The following is a 16,566-nucleotide window of genomic DNA, read 5'->3' on the forward strand; positions in this document are numbered from 1 at the left end:
AAACAGAACCAATGACAAAAACCACATGATTATCTCAATAGATGCAGAAAAGGCCTTTGACAAAATTCAACAACCCTTCATGCTAAAAACTCTCAATAAATTAGGTACTGATGGGACATATCTCAAAATAATAAGAGCTATCTATGACAAACCCAGAGCCAATATCATACTGAATGGGCAAAAAGTGGAAGCATTCCCTTTGAAAACTGGCACAAGACAGGGATGCCCTCTCTCACCACTCCTATTCAACATAGTGTTGGAAGTTCTGGCCAGGGCAATTAGGCAGGAGAAGGAAATAAAGGGTATTCAATTAGGAAAAGAGGAAGTCAAATTGTCCCTGTTTGCAGATGACATGATTGTATATCTAGAAAACCCCATCGTCTCAGCCCAAAATCTCCTTAAGCTAATAGGCAACTTCAGCAGTCTCAGGATACAAAACCAATGTGCAAAAATCACAAGCATTCTTATACACAAATAACAGACAAACAGAGAGCCAAATCATGAGTGAACTCCCATTCACAATTGCTTCAAAGAGAATAAAATACCTAGGAATCCAACTTACAAGGGATGTGAAGGACCTCTTCAAGGAGAACTACAAACCACTGCTCAATGAAATAAAAGAGGATACAAACAAATGGAAGAACATTCCATGCTCATGGGTAGGAAGAATCAATATTGTGAAAAAGGCCATAATGCCCAAGGTAGTTTATAGATTCAATGCCATCCCGATCAAGCTACCAATGCCTTTCTTCACAGAATTGGAAAAAACTACTTTAAAGTTCATATGGAACCAAAAAAGAGCCCACATCGCCAAGTCAATCCTAAGCCAAAAGAACAAAGCTGGAGGCATCACGCTACCTGACTTCAAACTATACTACAAGGCTACAGTAACCAAAACAGCATGGTACTGGTACCAAAACAGTGACATAGACCAATGGAACAGAACAGAGCCCTCAGAGATAATGCCGCATATCTACAACCATCTGTTCTTTGACCAACCTGACAAAAACAAGAAATGGGGAAATGATTCCCTATTTAATAAATGGTGCTGGGAAAACTGGCTAGCCATATGTAGAAAGCTGAAACTGGATCCCTTCCTTACACTTTATACAAAAATTAATTCAAGATGGATTAAAGACTTCAATGTCAGAACTAAAACCATAAAAACCCTAGAAGAAAACCTAGGGAATACCATTCAGGACATAGGCATGGGCAAGGACTTCATGTCTAAAACACAAAAAGCAATGGCAACAAAAGCCAAAATTGACAAATGGGATCTAATTAAACTAAAGCTTCTGCACAGCAAACGAAACACCATCAGAGTGAACAGGCAACCTACAGAATGGGAGAAAATTTTTGCAATCTACTCATCTGACAAAGGGCTAATATCCAGAATCTACAATGAACTCCAACAAATGTACAAGAAAAAAACAAACAACCCCATCAAAAAGTGGGCGAAGGATATGAATAGACACTTCTCAAAAGAAGACATTTATGCAGCCAAAAGACACATGAAAAAATGCTCATCATCACTGGCCATCAGAGAAATGCACATCAAAACCACAATGAGATACCATTTCACACCAGTTAGAATGGTGATCAGTAAAAAGTCAGGAAACAACAGGTGCTGGAGAGGTTGTGGAGAAATAGGAACACTTTACACGGTTGGTGGCACTGTAAACTAGTTCAAGCATTGTGGAAGTCAGTGTGGGGATTCCTCAGGGATCTAGAACTAGAAATACCATTTGACTGAGCATCCCATTACTGGGTATATACCCAAAGGATTATAAATCATGCTGCTATAAAAACACATGCACACGTATGTTTATTGCAGCACTATTCACAATAGCAAAGACTTGGAACCAAGCCAAATGTCCAACAATGAAAGACTGGATTAAGAAAATGTGGCACATATACACCATGGAATACTATGCAGCCATAAAAAATGATGAGTTCATGTCCTTTGTAGGGACATGGATGAAGCTGGAAACCCATCATTCTCAGCAAACTATCACAAGGACAAAAAACCAAACACCACATGTTCTCATTCATAGGTGGGAATTGAACAATGAGAACACATGGACACAGGAAGGGGAACATCACACACCGCGGCCTGTTGTGGGTTGGGGAGAGTGGGGAGGGATAGCATTAGGAGATATACCTAATGTTAATTGACGAGTTAATGGGTGCAGCACACCAACATGGCACATGTATACATATGCAACTAACCTGCATGTTGTGCACATGTACCCTAAAACTTAAAGTATAACAATAAAAAAAAAAGTTGAAAGAGCCTTACGAATGTATCACATAATCCATATAGCATAGGAAGTTATTTCTTGTTTCTTACCCACATGTCCTGCTACAATGCAAAGCTAACTTCCTTTGCTTTTAACTAGGATCAAGTCCTCGATTCCTTACACACGTAAAACTAAGTCATTCAAAACTATTCAGTTACTAGGATCCTACTTCTCTGTATTCTGACTTTAAGAGTCAAACGTAAATGGCCTCAAGCAAGCATCCTCATAAGCTGGCAAAAAATGTAATTCCAGACAGTGTCCTGAGGACAACAGGGACCCAGGGCCATCTCTTGGATCATCTATATCCACTAAAGTGACCTGTGCTAGTCAATCAGTGTCTACGGTCTAGTCTCTGGTCTGTTTAATGAACAAGAGGCGGTTAAGTTTTGGAGTCAAAGTGAGCTACCTTATGGTTCACCATCTAACTTTCAGACACACAGTCAATAAAAACAACAAAAGTTAAGGCTTAACTTGTATTTAAATACAGTTAAATATAGGCCGGGCGCAGTGGCTCAATGCCTGTAATCCCAGCAATTTGGGAGGCCGAGGCAGGCAGGTCACCTGAGGTCTGGAGTTCAAGACCAGCCTTGCCAACCTGGTGAAACCCCGTCTCTACTATAAGTACAAAAATTAGCCAGGCGTGGTGACGTGTGCCTGTAATCCCAGCTACTTGGAAGGCTGAGGCAGGAGAATCACTTGAACCTGGGAGGCGGAGGGTGCAGTGAGCCAAGATCGCGTGACTGCACTTCAGCCTGGGCGACAAGACCAAGACTCTGTCTCATAATAAAATAAAATAAATTATATAAATAAATAAAATTAAATATAATAATTGGTTTACCAGAACACCCCACATTGCAGACTAAAATGACCTAAAATGGTTAACTGAGATTTTCTGTGTTTGCATGAGAACTAATGTAGCATCTCTCTCTATATTTGTATGAGAACTAATGCAGCATGCAAGGCTAAAGGCATACATATTTATATGGGTTTGCACTCTCTCACACCTGCCAACCTGAGAGCATGTCTGAGACTAGCTATCCCAGGCTTGTATCACAGTTGGAGCTTGAGCACACCATTGCCCAATTTACAAACCACACAGACACCTTTGCTCAACATTTGTCATTCAATTCTAAATCAATGCAATAAAAGTGCCTAAGTTACTTGTTTAATTGGCATCGCTTCGACATACAGAGATACAAGAAATCATAATTGTTTCCCTTTTATTCTCCAAAAGCAGACATGTACAAATCCTAGTGCCATAATCATACCCGGCTCAACAGTCAGACATAAGAGGCCACAAGATCCCATATGACAATTAGAGTGAAATCCAATCCACATAAGGGCCAAGTTGACCACAGGACTAGATTAAGCACTCTCAATATTTAAACAAACAATAACCCTAAAATGTAGGGTTATTTCCTTACTAAAAAATACTTTTTAGTTACTCTTCAAAACTTTCAGGATAAAATTAGTATTTGCAGCTCATTAAACACCACACAGTCTCATTCTTCATTCCTGTACGTGTAGTTTCCCTACATGCGAAGTTTTTTGCCACCCACCATTCACCACTGCCAAGTCCTCACTTGTGTCTATCCTTATTCATTCTTAAAAACTCATCTCAGGACACTTTCTTCTGTAAGCCATCTGGGACCATCACCAAACCCCAGCTAGGGTTAGGTGCCTTACTCTGTACTCCAAAAATTCCCACTCTTAAAACACTTACCAGGCTATGTTCTGTGTTCTGCATTGACGGCTGTGCTTAGATCTTGTATCCTCAGCTCCTAAGATAGTGTCAAGCTCAGAAAAGGTACCTTCAGAGAATGGAGGAACAAGTAAAGTAAGCATATTCTGAAGGAGAAAAAGCATCAACCCTTAATAACATCATGCATCACGTGAACAAACCACATGTAAATTGTCTGGAAAAATGCGAAGCCTTCTTATATCCCAGCACATAAAGGAACATCTGAATGAGATTCTCCTTAGGGATGAGAAGAAAGTCTAGTTCCCAGTGTTAAGAAATTTGGAATTTCAAAATTTCGTCCTAATACTCACCATGCAGACCCCAAAATGCCATTTAAGAACACACTAGCTTCTGTACCGACAAAAAGAAACCAAAATCTTTGGACATTTGCTCTGTGGCACAAGGGCTCCAGATATAACATATAATCAATGCTCCCAAAATCCCGGTGTAGAGGATTCAAGTACTGGACTTTGGGGTCAGAAAAAAGAAAAACAAACCAACAAACTTGGACTCCAATCCCAGCTCTGTTCTTTACTGATTGTATGCAATTAAATAATTCATTTATCCTCTCTAAATGCCAGTTTGCTCATCAGTGAAATGAAAATAATGACAAGTATTTCCAGGGATTGTTGCTAAAAATAAGTGAAATAACAAACATGAAAGATGGCCCAACACACAAGAACCCTTCATGAATGTTCTCATCTCTTCCCTCTATTCGGGTATGTGGGTGTCATCTATGTACGAACAGGGATGCACAGATGATTGACAGGCCCCTGCTTGAGTCTTGAACAGCTAAATGAGGACAAGGAAGGTGAGAGGCAGCCCTTATAGGCTGTATGAGCAAGGAGCCAATCATGTTTCCTCCAAAGTCTATATGTTGTTTCTGCACATGGAAATTGGATTTTCAAATAATCTTTTCATCTTTTCAGGAGCTCACTATGAAAATCTACGTTTTCAAGAAGCTGTGGCCCTCGTGCTACTGGTAGTTAGCAGGATGAAGTTGAGTCAAGGAACACACAAAGGCCTTCAGAGGTTTTTCAAATATTCCATTTCTTGAGCCAGGAGTAGCTATGTGGCTACCCATTTTATTATTTTTGTTTTTTGTTTGTTGGTTGGTTTTGAGACAGGATCTCGCTCTGTCACCCAGGCTGAAGTGCAGTAGTGTGATCTCAGCTCACTGCAACCTCTGCTTCCTGAGTTCAAGCAATTCTCCCACCTCAGCTTCCCAAGCAGCTGGGACTACAGGTACACACCACCACACCCGGCTAACATTTGTATGTTTGGTGGAGACGAGGTTTCACCACACTATTGGCCAGGCTGGTCTCAAACACCGTGCCCAGTCCCATTTTATTATTCTTTAAACTGGACATATTTTCTTTCAACTGTTTTGTATGTGTAATATAGTTCACAATCTAAAAGTGGGGTAGAGTCTTAATATCAGGAGGCTGGAATCAGGGATTCTAGATGTGGAAATCCTGGCAGCATTTAACAAAGGATAACATTTATTTTTTTGCCTCCTAAACTGATGGGTTTTTTGAATCGTTAATAGCTACTTCTGCAGAACCCATACAAGTGCCAGGAAGCTCACCACCCCAAGATCCCCAGAAACTGACTGACTCCAAAGAATTTGGTAATGAGACATACAAAGGTCCCCTAAAAAATAACCAGGAGTACAGGGTGCATCCTGAGAATAGGATGATGCTGATGATATCTGAAGGATTTACAGTTTAGTACTTATGAGTCCTTTTTTGAATACACCTTGAAAGTCTGTTTCTGAATGACTGGGAATTTCAGCAATGCCTGTGGATGTGAGTTTCAAAGAGCCATATGTCGAAAACAAAAGGCAACCTGGACTAGAGGTCAGAATGCCTCGGTGCTAGCCCTGAGTGTTTCACAGAGAGCATTAGGGGAGTTGTAGGGTAACTTTCAAAGTATTCAGGCAGCGCACACTTAAGATGAGACGGTACTTTGCCTGACATCCTCATATCCTCATTGGCTAGAACAGCAAAACATAGGCTATTGTATGAGGGCAGGCTAGAAAGTGTCAAACTCACCTGCTCCCCTCTTCTTGTGCCTTCTCTTAGGACAACATTCCCCTCCCCACCCCAGTACCTCCCAGTTTTTGGTGTACATATGACAAGTACAAAATAATTTAACTAAATATTTAACTTCTAAAGATATAATTGTAACAGTCACAGTAATAATCAATGGAGTAATCTGCAAAAGTAAAACAGCACTGATGAGCTTCATAGTTGTTTATTATCATTGTGCCAGGCTTTGCTATTTACAAATCACAGCCATTGACATTTTTACTGAGAAATCACACACACACACACACACACACACACACACACACGGTGTCAGGAGACAAAAGGGTAATAGTGTAGGAAGCAGATGGAAGGACGGCTTCATAGCAGACTGAGCACATGCTTCATGCGTAAGTGAGGTAAGGGGCACCCAAAATAGAAAAGAATTCAACAAACTTACACAGAAGTCTGCAATCAGACAATCTAACAAACACTGAATTATTTTCAGGTTATCTGTATGTCTTATGCTTTAGAGCAGGGGTGTCCAATCTTTAGGATTCCCTGGGCCACACATAAAATACGTTAACACTAACAAAAGGTCCATGTATAAATCTCATAATGTTTTAAGAAAGTTGATGGATTTGTGCTGGGCCACATTCAAAGCTGTCCTGGGTCGCATGTGGCCCAAGGGCCATGGGTTGGACAAGCTTTAGAGGTGAGTGTTGTTCCTATTTTTAAATTTCTTTCTTTTAGGGGGAAGTATCATCTTTTTTATAGAATTTAGAGTCTTTAATGGTTTGCATCTAACCCTGGAAGCAGAAATAATAATGGGATAGAGGTTAGAAGCAATGTAAATAATCTTAACCATCTGTCCGGCCTCTTGCTAAATATTTCATGCCTTTCAACCAATAACATAAAGCCTAGGATTAGAATTCAATATGCTAGTCAGTTTACTCCAAATAACCCAGTGGTGTGGTTTATTTCATTATACCCATGACACTAGTCCTTTCCTTTTATAAATACCAAAAAATATTATTTTCTCCCTTAAGTAAATCAAGTAAATAATGGCTTACCCTTCACAGTACTCAGTTATTTAATGTATCAAATGCCTTATCTGGCAAAACCTGAATGTGAAATAGTTATGGAAGTGTTTACAATAAAGGCACAGGGGTGGACAAGAACAAGTTTTGGAGAAAATGAGGGGAATAAATGGTTAACTGCCAGCAGACACACACTCACGCTGGAGGACACAAAAAGGTTCACAGCAGTTGTTAAATTCATTTAGAGAAACTCACTTTATTTCTCCAACAGAGCTCTCACCAGCTAATCTGTATTACAACCTGCAGGATTCTTAATATTCTCAGCAGGATCAAGATTCGGGCCACACTGATTCAGCTATTTAATCTTGCAAGAGAACAATATTTGGCAGGAAAAGACCCCACAGCACTGAGGGGATGTCCTAGTGGTTTGTCGTTAACACAGACTGGGCCAAGAACGCCAAAGGTGGAAACCAAACAGCACTAAAACCAATGTTTCTCTTTTCCTTTCACTAGCTCTGTCCTCAAACACATATGTGCACACTACGCATACGTGGCAAACACATACGTCACATGTGCAAAGACAGCTATTTCAGATGCATGTATGTTTTTAAAAGGCAAAATATTTCCTGAATATTTTGGGCCCTGTCATGAAAAATTTAAAATTCAAAAGTATTGACTTCCTCTTTTCCTATTTGAATACCCTTTATTTCTTTGTCTTGCCTGATTGCCCTGGCCAGAACTTCCATTCTCAGCAAACTAACCCAGGAACAGAAAACCAAACACTGCATGTTCTCATTCCTAAGTGGGAGTCAAACAACGAGAACACATGGACACAGGGAGGGGAACATCACACACTGGGGCCTGTTGGGGGATGGGGGAAAAGCAGAGGAAGAGCATTAGGACAAATACCTAATGCATGCGGGGTTTAAAACCTAGGTGACGGATTGATAGGTACAGCAAACCACCATGGCACATGTACACCTATGTAACAAACTTGCACATTCTGCACATGTATCCCAGAATGTAAAGTAAAAAATAAAAAGAAATTCAAAAGTATCACTCACAGGTTGGAGGCAGGAAAAGAGATGAAGGAACCATGGCCAGAGTTTCACTTTCAAACTCTTTAATCTTCTTAAGCATTGAAAACGAAATAGTAAAAACATATTTATGAATTTTTAATGTATACAAATTTTTAAGATACTGATTTTTTTAACCATCTTGAAATTAATAAGCTGAACAACACTCTTCTATACTTGAACATTTGCAATGTTTTACATAGAATACTGTAGTTTGATTTCCTTTTGTGTTTTGTTTTTTTTCTGCTGAGGACGTCTTTATTTCTTTATTTAAATGCCTGTTAAGCGATTTAGATGGTTTGACTTAATTTTTTGTGGTATTTTCTGGAATACTGATAGGCAAATACGGAATAAAGAAAACAGACATACAGAAGCGGACAAACTTAAAAATAAGATGTATAGCCTCTATTATTAAACAAAGATTATAAATCACTCTTGAAATCAATGATTCAGTGAAGTTTTTAACAACTAATAAAATAGTATGACTCGTGTTCAATTCCTTTCCCTCCTAAACCTGAGTTTGTTACCCTCTGATATTAACACAGCATTTCCCTCTATCTGGCATTTCTCCCATTTAGAACATTAGATGTATTATCTCATATACAGAGCTTGTTGCTCTAACATTGTCTGCTGCCTGTCAGGCTAACTACAAGCCGCAGGGCATCAGGGGTCATCTGTGCTTTATTCCTCATTAATCCCACCTCCTAGCAATGTGCCCGGCACATAGTAAACACTTTAAAACATGTTTGTTAAGTCAGTAATTAAGATCTCAAAAGTGGTATCATCTAGAAATGTTTGTTTTGGATTTATAGATGCCCAAAGTATGCACATTTGGAACTACGATAACTACTCCTTCAACAATCCTGCCTCAACCTATATTTCAGGAATGGGATCTCTCCCCGCACTCTAACAAGGAGACGCCGGGTGTTCCTAACCTTATATTCATCTCTTCCCTTCCTTCTGCCTCTTCTCCTCATAAACACTTTTACATCCAACTGAGGCCCTCATGCATCCTAGGATGAACATGAAACACATCCAGAAAAGTGGTTTTTCACTTTTTCTGAAATCCACATGGCCTGATGCAATGTCATGTCCAGAGCCAATGTTTCATGAATAAAGGTGTATACGTGTCAGGTAACTGTGAAGGTAATTTCTACTTCTGTCTTATACTTTACAGTCAAAGCCCCAGATTCTGGAGGATTTAAACATGATCAAGAAATGCCACTTATCATCAAAGGCCTCACCACAATTACACAACAAAAATAAATATTTCAATCACTTTGTTTATGGGAAATCGATTCTATCAAAAATGACAGTGTTAAGAATAATAGAATGGTTTTTAAGGCTTTTTGCCTGTATTCTTTTTTTCTAAAGTCATACTCTTTTTCCTGGTTTGCTAAACACAGGCAAATTCTAACACCTTTATAATTCTAAGGATGCAATGATACAAAGCTTAATTCGAATGAGTTAAATATTCCTTTCTGGCCTGGTATGGTGGCTCATACCTGTAATCCCAGCACTTTAGGAAGCTGAGGTGGGAGGATGGCTTGAGCCGAGGAGTTCAAGACCAACCTGGGCAATATAGGCAAACCTTATCTCTATTCGAAAAAAAAAAAAAAAAAGAAGAAGCTGACTTTGTTACAATTGATATAGCCACAAAAGGAAAAATCAATCAAAAATATAAAGAAGCAAAAAACATGACTTCCTACTTCTTGTCCTTGGAACCAAATAGAGTCTGGAGGCATTTCACAAAAGCAATAGGTCCTTCAGACAGAAATTTAGATATCTTTGTGCAAGCAGCATTGCATATAATTCTGTACAAAAGAGAAAAAGGCTACAAAGCAGGCCTGACAACCATGAATGGAAAGAAAGCTATAGAAGAAAACATGAGCAAAAAAAAAAAAAGAAAGAAATGCAATTTTTATGACATAATCCTTCTAGGAAAATGCAAAGTAAATTAGAGAGCATAGTTGCATACTTAAAAAAAAAGACATTCTTGTTTCTAACTACCAAATCATAAAATTTTCTCTAATTGTATAAACTTGGCTTAGATTACCAATGGATTTTGAATTAAATCTCTATACAATGTCTCCCTTGACTTATGACCCTCCAATAAGCTAAAATAACACTCAACTATTACTCTTAAGAACTAAGAAAACAACAGGTTTTAAACCTGCCTCTAAAACTTCATTGACATTATAATTATATGGCCTAATTATTAATGATAGTCACATCTGGGACTCCAAAAATATATACATAAGAGTTCTGGTTTTTCTTTAACATTCAGGATATTCTACTCACTGTGGCTATGTCCCAAAAGGTATAATAAAATCTGGAAGAAAATTTAGATACTTTCAAAGTTCTAAATCTGCATCATGCACTGGAAATTGAGACATGAAGCTAGTCTTTGTTAGACTTTCCCTGTGTCCTGGAAATTTTTTTTCTATTCTCACCTCTCTGCCCTCCTTTTTATTCACATCTGCCCAGGCTAAACTGCTAGCACGGGACATGTGAAGTCTACATTCTGAACTACATAATTCAACCAAGATCTGGAAAACTTAAAAACTTCACTACTACTCTAAAGTATCTGTGTTTCTATCAATGACTAATGGCTCAAACCTAGAAATGAAGAGTTTGAAAGGTTCAATTAAGAACTGGGGCCGGGCGGGGTGGCTCACACCTATAATCCCAGGACTTTGGGAAACCGAGGGAGGTGGATCACCTGAAGTCAGGAGTTTGAGACCAGCCGGGCCAACACGGTAAAACCCCGTCTCTACTAAAAATACAAAAATTAGCTGGGTGTGGTGCCAGGCACCTGTAGTCCCAGCTACTAGGGAGGCTGAGGCAGGAGAATCACTTGAACCCAGGAGGCAGAGGTTGCCATGAGCTGAAATTGTACCACTGCACTCCAGCCTGGGCAACAGCGTGAGACTCTGTCTGAAGAAAAAAAAAAAAAAAAAAGAACTGGAAATAGGATATAGGAGGAATTTTTTTTTCTTTTTTTAGTTAAGAATATTCAGCTTGAAAATAGGGAAAAGTTTAAAACTGAATGTAGAAGTTTTCCTGGAAAGGCAACGGGTAGAGGGTAGTGTTATCTAGCTTCACTAAAGAAACTAGCTCATCTGTCAGGGTACAGTGGCTCACGCCTGTAATCCCAACACTTTGGGAAGACAAGGTGGGCGGATCACTTGAGGGCAGGAATTTGAGGCCAGCCTGGTCAACATGGCAAAACCCCATTTCTACTAAAAATACAACAATTAGCTGGGCATGGTGGTACATGCCTGTAATCCCAGCTACTCAGGACACTGAGGCACGAGAATTACTTGCACCCCGGAGGTGGAGGTTGCAGTAAGCCGAGATTGCATCACTGCACTCCAGCCTGGGTGACAGAGTGAGACCCTGTCTCAAAAAAAAAAAAAAAAAAGAAAAGAAAAGAAAAAAGAAAAGAAAAAACAAGAAATTTGCTCATGATAGCAGCTTATATTATAATTATGTGACACTTTGGATATTTCAAAGCACATTCACAAAGTGTATGTCACTTAAATACCTCAAAATTTCCCTGTTATATATGCAGATCATTCCCCATTCAGCCCTGGTATGGACTGAACTGTGTGCCACCCCAAAGTTCATATGTTGAAGCCCTAACCACCAATGTGACTGTATTTGGAGAGGGTGACTTTAAGGAGGTAATTGAGGTTAAATGAAGTCACAAGGAAGCCCTGATCCAATTGGGTCTGTGTCCTTCTAAGAGGAGGAGACACAGAGATCTCTCTTGCTCTCCCTCTCTCTCTCCACATGCACACACCAACGGAAGTCCACATGAGGACACTGCAAGAAGGCAAGTGTCTGCAAGCCAGGAAGAGAGCCCTCACCAGCCCTACCATACCTTGATTTGGCACTTCCCAGCCTCCAGAACTGTGAGAAAAATTTCTGTCGCTTTATGCTGCCCATCCTGCGATATCTTGTTATGGTGCCTGAGCAGACTAAGACAAGCCCTAATTTTTTTTTTTTTTTTTTTTAGGTTCTTGGATTAGACACCAAAAAGAATTCCCAATGATATATTAAGATAGGGGAAGTCCTGGCATTTGTAATGTAATTAGAAAATAAATTATCCTGCTTTACTGAGGAAATGTTGCTACAATCCTTTGATAAAACTATAGAAGTCACTGAATATTTAAGGAGCAGAGAGTAAAAGATCGTGTTTATCAAGCAGCACCAAAAAGAAAAGAATCATAAAATTGAAAGCAACTTGAGAAACTAAAAATATCCTTGCAAAGAGGAGTTTCAAGAAAAAGAATGTACAAAATTAGTCAATATTTTACATATTATTGCCTCATTCGTTTATTCCACATGCATTTACTGAGTACGTGCTCTGTACTGAGCTCTATTCTAGGCATAACCAATCTTGCGTTGAAGGGGTAGACTCATTCCTTGCTCCACTATGGCAGATATTCCAGAAAAGATTTTATTTGCCTAGACTGAAAAGTGGATGGGATGGCAAACTCTTCTTAAGGAAAAAAAAAAAAAAAAAGAAAGAAAGAAAAAACACCCTGGATATAGAGAAAGTAATCCCATAAATAATCCAGCTATTTACTGAATAGATATTTATTTGATAACTACTTTGTGCTAGAAAATGATACAATAGAAAAAAAATCTGGGAGCTTTCAAGAAGAAAATTGATGTGCAATGGATATGTAGACCTTGAAAGAGATTAGAACTCCTAGTAATAATCTTCACTGTAAGATGAAATTCACACAAGGCCAGGAGATTCACTCATCAAAGTAAAAAATAAAAATATTTGCTGACACAAATGGTTGATACATTTGTTTATTAAATATGGCAGTGGGCTAGGCCCTGGGTCTGTATAGAAAAAAGACACAGCCCATTTCTTCATAGAGTTCAGTCTGAGGGCAGGAAAACTCATAATGCAGCTATAGAAGCTGACTGTCAGAGCAGCTAGGGAAAGATGGTGTTGCAGGACTTTTCCTTAGTTCAGCTAAAGATGGGGTCCTTTGTCCCATGGCAATGAAAATTCAGGCTCGCAGACAATTTGAATGATGAGTAAGACAGGGTTTTGCTGGGTGAAAGGAAGAAAAGGGGGAAACAGGGACTCCCTGCAAGGCCAGAGTCCCCTGCTAGAGAGCTTCCTGCCTCATAGTTCGAATTCCAGGTTTCACACAGGAAGAGGAGGGGGCCTGGCTCCCCCACCACCACCCCGCCCCCTCTGCAAACAGCACAAACTTCCCGAGGTTGTACCCTAGTGGGCAGGCTGGTTGGAGTCTTTCCGGGGACCCCCTCCCATCTGGCTGTCTCAATGGTAGCCTCTGAGCCAGTGTGGATGGGGAGAGGTATGAAGGGCCTTGCAGGCAGAAGTGTGAAATGGATGGGTTCAGGTTGCAAGAGGGCCTCCCAGGCTAGAGGTCTCAGCTAGCACTAAGCCAGGGACAGCCTCACATTCCAGGCAAAAGATTTTACATTTTCTCCTAAAGGCAGTAGAGAGACTTAACAGATTTTAAAAGAGGATGTGACATGATCAGATGTGCATTTTAGGAAAACCTTGCAAGAAACTGTAAGGAGAATAGCCCAAGTCAAGAGACTATTCCCACACTCCTATCAAGGGGTAGGGAGGGCCCCAAATTAGAGAGGTGACAAGAAATGCAAAGTATAAAGCACCATCTGGTGCATTCTTTCAGATACAAAACATAAATGGAAAGAGACATGGATGATCTTCACCTATGGGAAGTTAAGGAGGTCAGACATACAGACACATAAAATGCTAATTAAAACCGAAGTGGAGAATATGATGTGTGAAACAAGTGGTACAAATGATAGTGTTATAGCACAAAGTCCCACAATAATTCAGAGATGAGACACATCACTGTAGCTGGGTTTGAGTGTGTGTCTGGGATCAGGGGGCTGGGCTGTCATTTACAGATAGTGTGAAATTGTCCTAAACATGCAGAATGACTCATGCAAAAGCCCAGAACAGAGTAAGTAGGCAGGCCTAAAAGAAATCGAAGAACAGTGGTGAAGAGTAGTGAAAGATAAGGTGAAAAATAGTCATTTAGGAGCAGATTGTGGAGGGTTCTTAGAGTCAGAATTAAAGGGTTTAGGAGATTAGACTTTATCCTACTCAAACTGGAGGGCCATGGAAAGTATTTTAGTGGGTCATAATTAGGGTCTTGATGAAAGAGATATTTTAGAACAACTCATCTGGTCATTGTGTTTTAGATGCAATGAAAGGAACAGAAGGAGATAAGGCCAATTAGGAAGTTACTGCAGTAACTCAGGCAAGATAATGGCCTGAACACAGTGAAACTGAAAAGAAAGGAATACGGGAAAAAAGGATTTCATGAAAAAAGGATCTTCACAGATTGTTCACTGAATCCCTCATCTCTGTTTCAAAAAAAAGAAAAAAGTCATATGTGTTAATTCTTTTATTACCGGGGCTCTTCTCAAACCTCCCCTTTAGACAATGCCATTTTACAACCAAAACTCTTGTACTTGACATGCACAAGTAATTACTGGTCTGGGATGTATTTGTTTCTTTAAGTGACTGTGGCTGAAAAATTGAGGCTAAAAAGAAGAGATCAGCCTTTGAAGTTCTGCTCTACATGGAAAAATAAAGCAAAACCAGGTGTAAGGGAAACCACAGATTTGGAAACAAGAAAGGACCAAGAGGTAATTTTCCGTACATTTCTCACATGAAAGTATAAGTAATCCTTATAGAAATACTTTTCCCGAGGAGCGGTTGTTCAGAGGATCTAATTAAACAGGGTATGTCAAAGTGTTTCAAAATAAATGAGGTATTCATACATCTGTTAGGTATTATGAGAAAATATGTGTTATTGCCCTATCACTTTCTCTTTTTTTAATCTTTGTCTTTAAAGATAATGCTACTGACCCCACTGTTTACTGGGAATTCATCAGAGTTATTGGTTGAGATGAGCTACAGATAAGGTCTAGTCCACTAAAGCAACATGTAGATTCACTCTGTAAAAATACTAGCCTTCAAGAGCTTAAATCTAAACCACTGACCTCATAACTAATCATCTATGTTAATCAACCCACTTATGACTTACAATAAAAATAACATTCATTCTCCTTTCAAACTGCTTAGTGTACTAGATTTTACTACTCAAAATCAGAAGCTTTTCCATAAATGTTTCATTAGTTATAAAACTTCTGCTTTTTTGTATAAAGAACAAAATTAACAAATAATGTATTTCAATGAATGACTTTATAATTTTTACCTTTCTCATATTTAAAAAAAAAGTTTGCTGAATATAAAAAGAAAAAAATCTCCTTCAGTGTCAGTTGTTCAGATTCATATAAGACCTAATTGCCTCATACACGATAATTTTGCCACCAGTTTACAATTAGCATGTATTGCTCATGCATGAGTTGACCCAATTACATAACAAATTTCGCCTTTGGGGATTTCTCTTGACTGCTTGTCTTCTGTCCACCATACAACTCAATTTCACACTGTCAGCAGCCTGAACATGGTTACAGTCAGTCTCTGTCAAAATGATTTATTTAAATTACAGAGACCAAATCCCTAGATAATTTTCCCTACCCTCATGTTCACCCTTGCACTCAACCAAACTTTGAATCAAATCTTTTAATAGCCCATAGACACTACTATTCAATTATTAGGCAATGTTTAGTCCCAATAATCTAATATTGTTGAAGCTAACTCACAAAATCTCAGGGAACTAAATCAGCAGTGTCTGTGTGAGCTTATTAATGGGCATATAATTTATTTTACATTCTAAGAAGTCAGTGAAAAATTATGTAGTGTAGCAAAAGAGCTAAAAATAATTATATTGCAAGATCAAATTATAGAGAGATTACTTTTTGGTATAAAAAAAGTGTCACTCTTAGCTTTTCTTGTAAAGTAGGCAAGCAATTCTTATGAATGGGTATGCGAAATTGAAAGTGGTAGCAAAAAAGGATAACTGGGAATGTGGACAGATAACTAAAATTGCGAACATTGACAAGGTAAGGGAAATAATATAGGGCAGGTGAAACACTAATGTCTATAGACATTAGTCTATAGTGATCTAGGAAAATGGGGTTTTAGACACTCTCACTGAAGTCAACACACAGAGGTACATACACAGATATACGCACACACAGACAAGCAAAACTATTTTCTCCATTTGTCAAGAACACGCCTGACAAATCAAATAATGGTACACTCACCATTTCAGTCAGTCTTTAAAACACACAATTTTGTCATCTGGTCGATTTTTGTTTCTTTCCCCTTCATTTGATATTTCTCTTCCCCCTGAAATAAATTAGAAAATAAACATCCAGTTTTCATCTATGGCACAAAGTCTGTAAAAGTCTCTTGGGGTTTGACTTCACCATTTTATT

General features: G+C 39.0%; 1 protein-coding gene across 4 annotated transcripts in view; it reads right to left on the minus strand.

Moving 5' to 3' along the window:
• NEBL (nebulette) overlaps positions 1–16,566 on the minus strand; it is a 395,085-nt gene that overhangs the window by 161,502 nt on the left and 217,017 nt on the right. Inside the window, exons 2-4 of one of the 4 annotated variants that reach the window (XM_055353839.2) lie at positions 16,393–16,477; positions 8,173–8,239; positions 4,024–4,111 (exon numbers count right to left, since the gene is read on the minus strand). The exons of the other annotated variants lie outside the window; for them this stretch is intronic. The gene's annotated coding sequence lies outside the window, so the exon portion shown is untranslated. The remainder of the gene's footprint in view (positions 1–4,023; positions 4,112–8,172; positions 8,240–16,392; positions 16,478–16,566) is intronic. 4 annotated transcript variants of the gene reach the window in all.

Source organism: Gorilla gorilla, chromosome 8, assembly GCF_029281585.2.
Source record: "Gorilla gorilla gorilla isolate KB3781 chromosome 8, NHGRI_mGorGor1-v2.1_pri, whole genome shotgun sequence".
Lineage (NCBI taxonomy): Eukaryota > Metazoa > Chordata > Mammalia > Primates > Hominidae > Gorilla > Gorilla gorilla.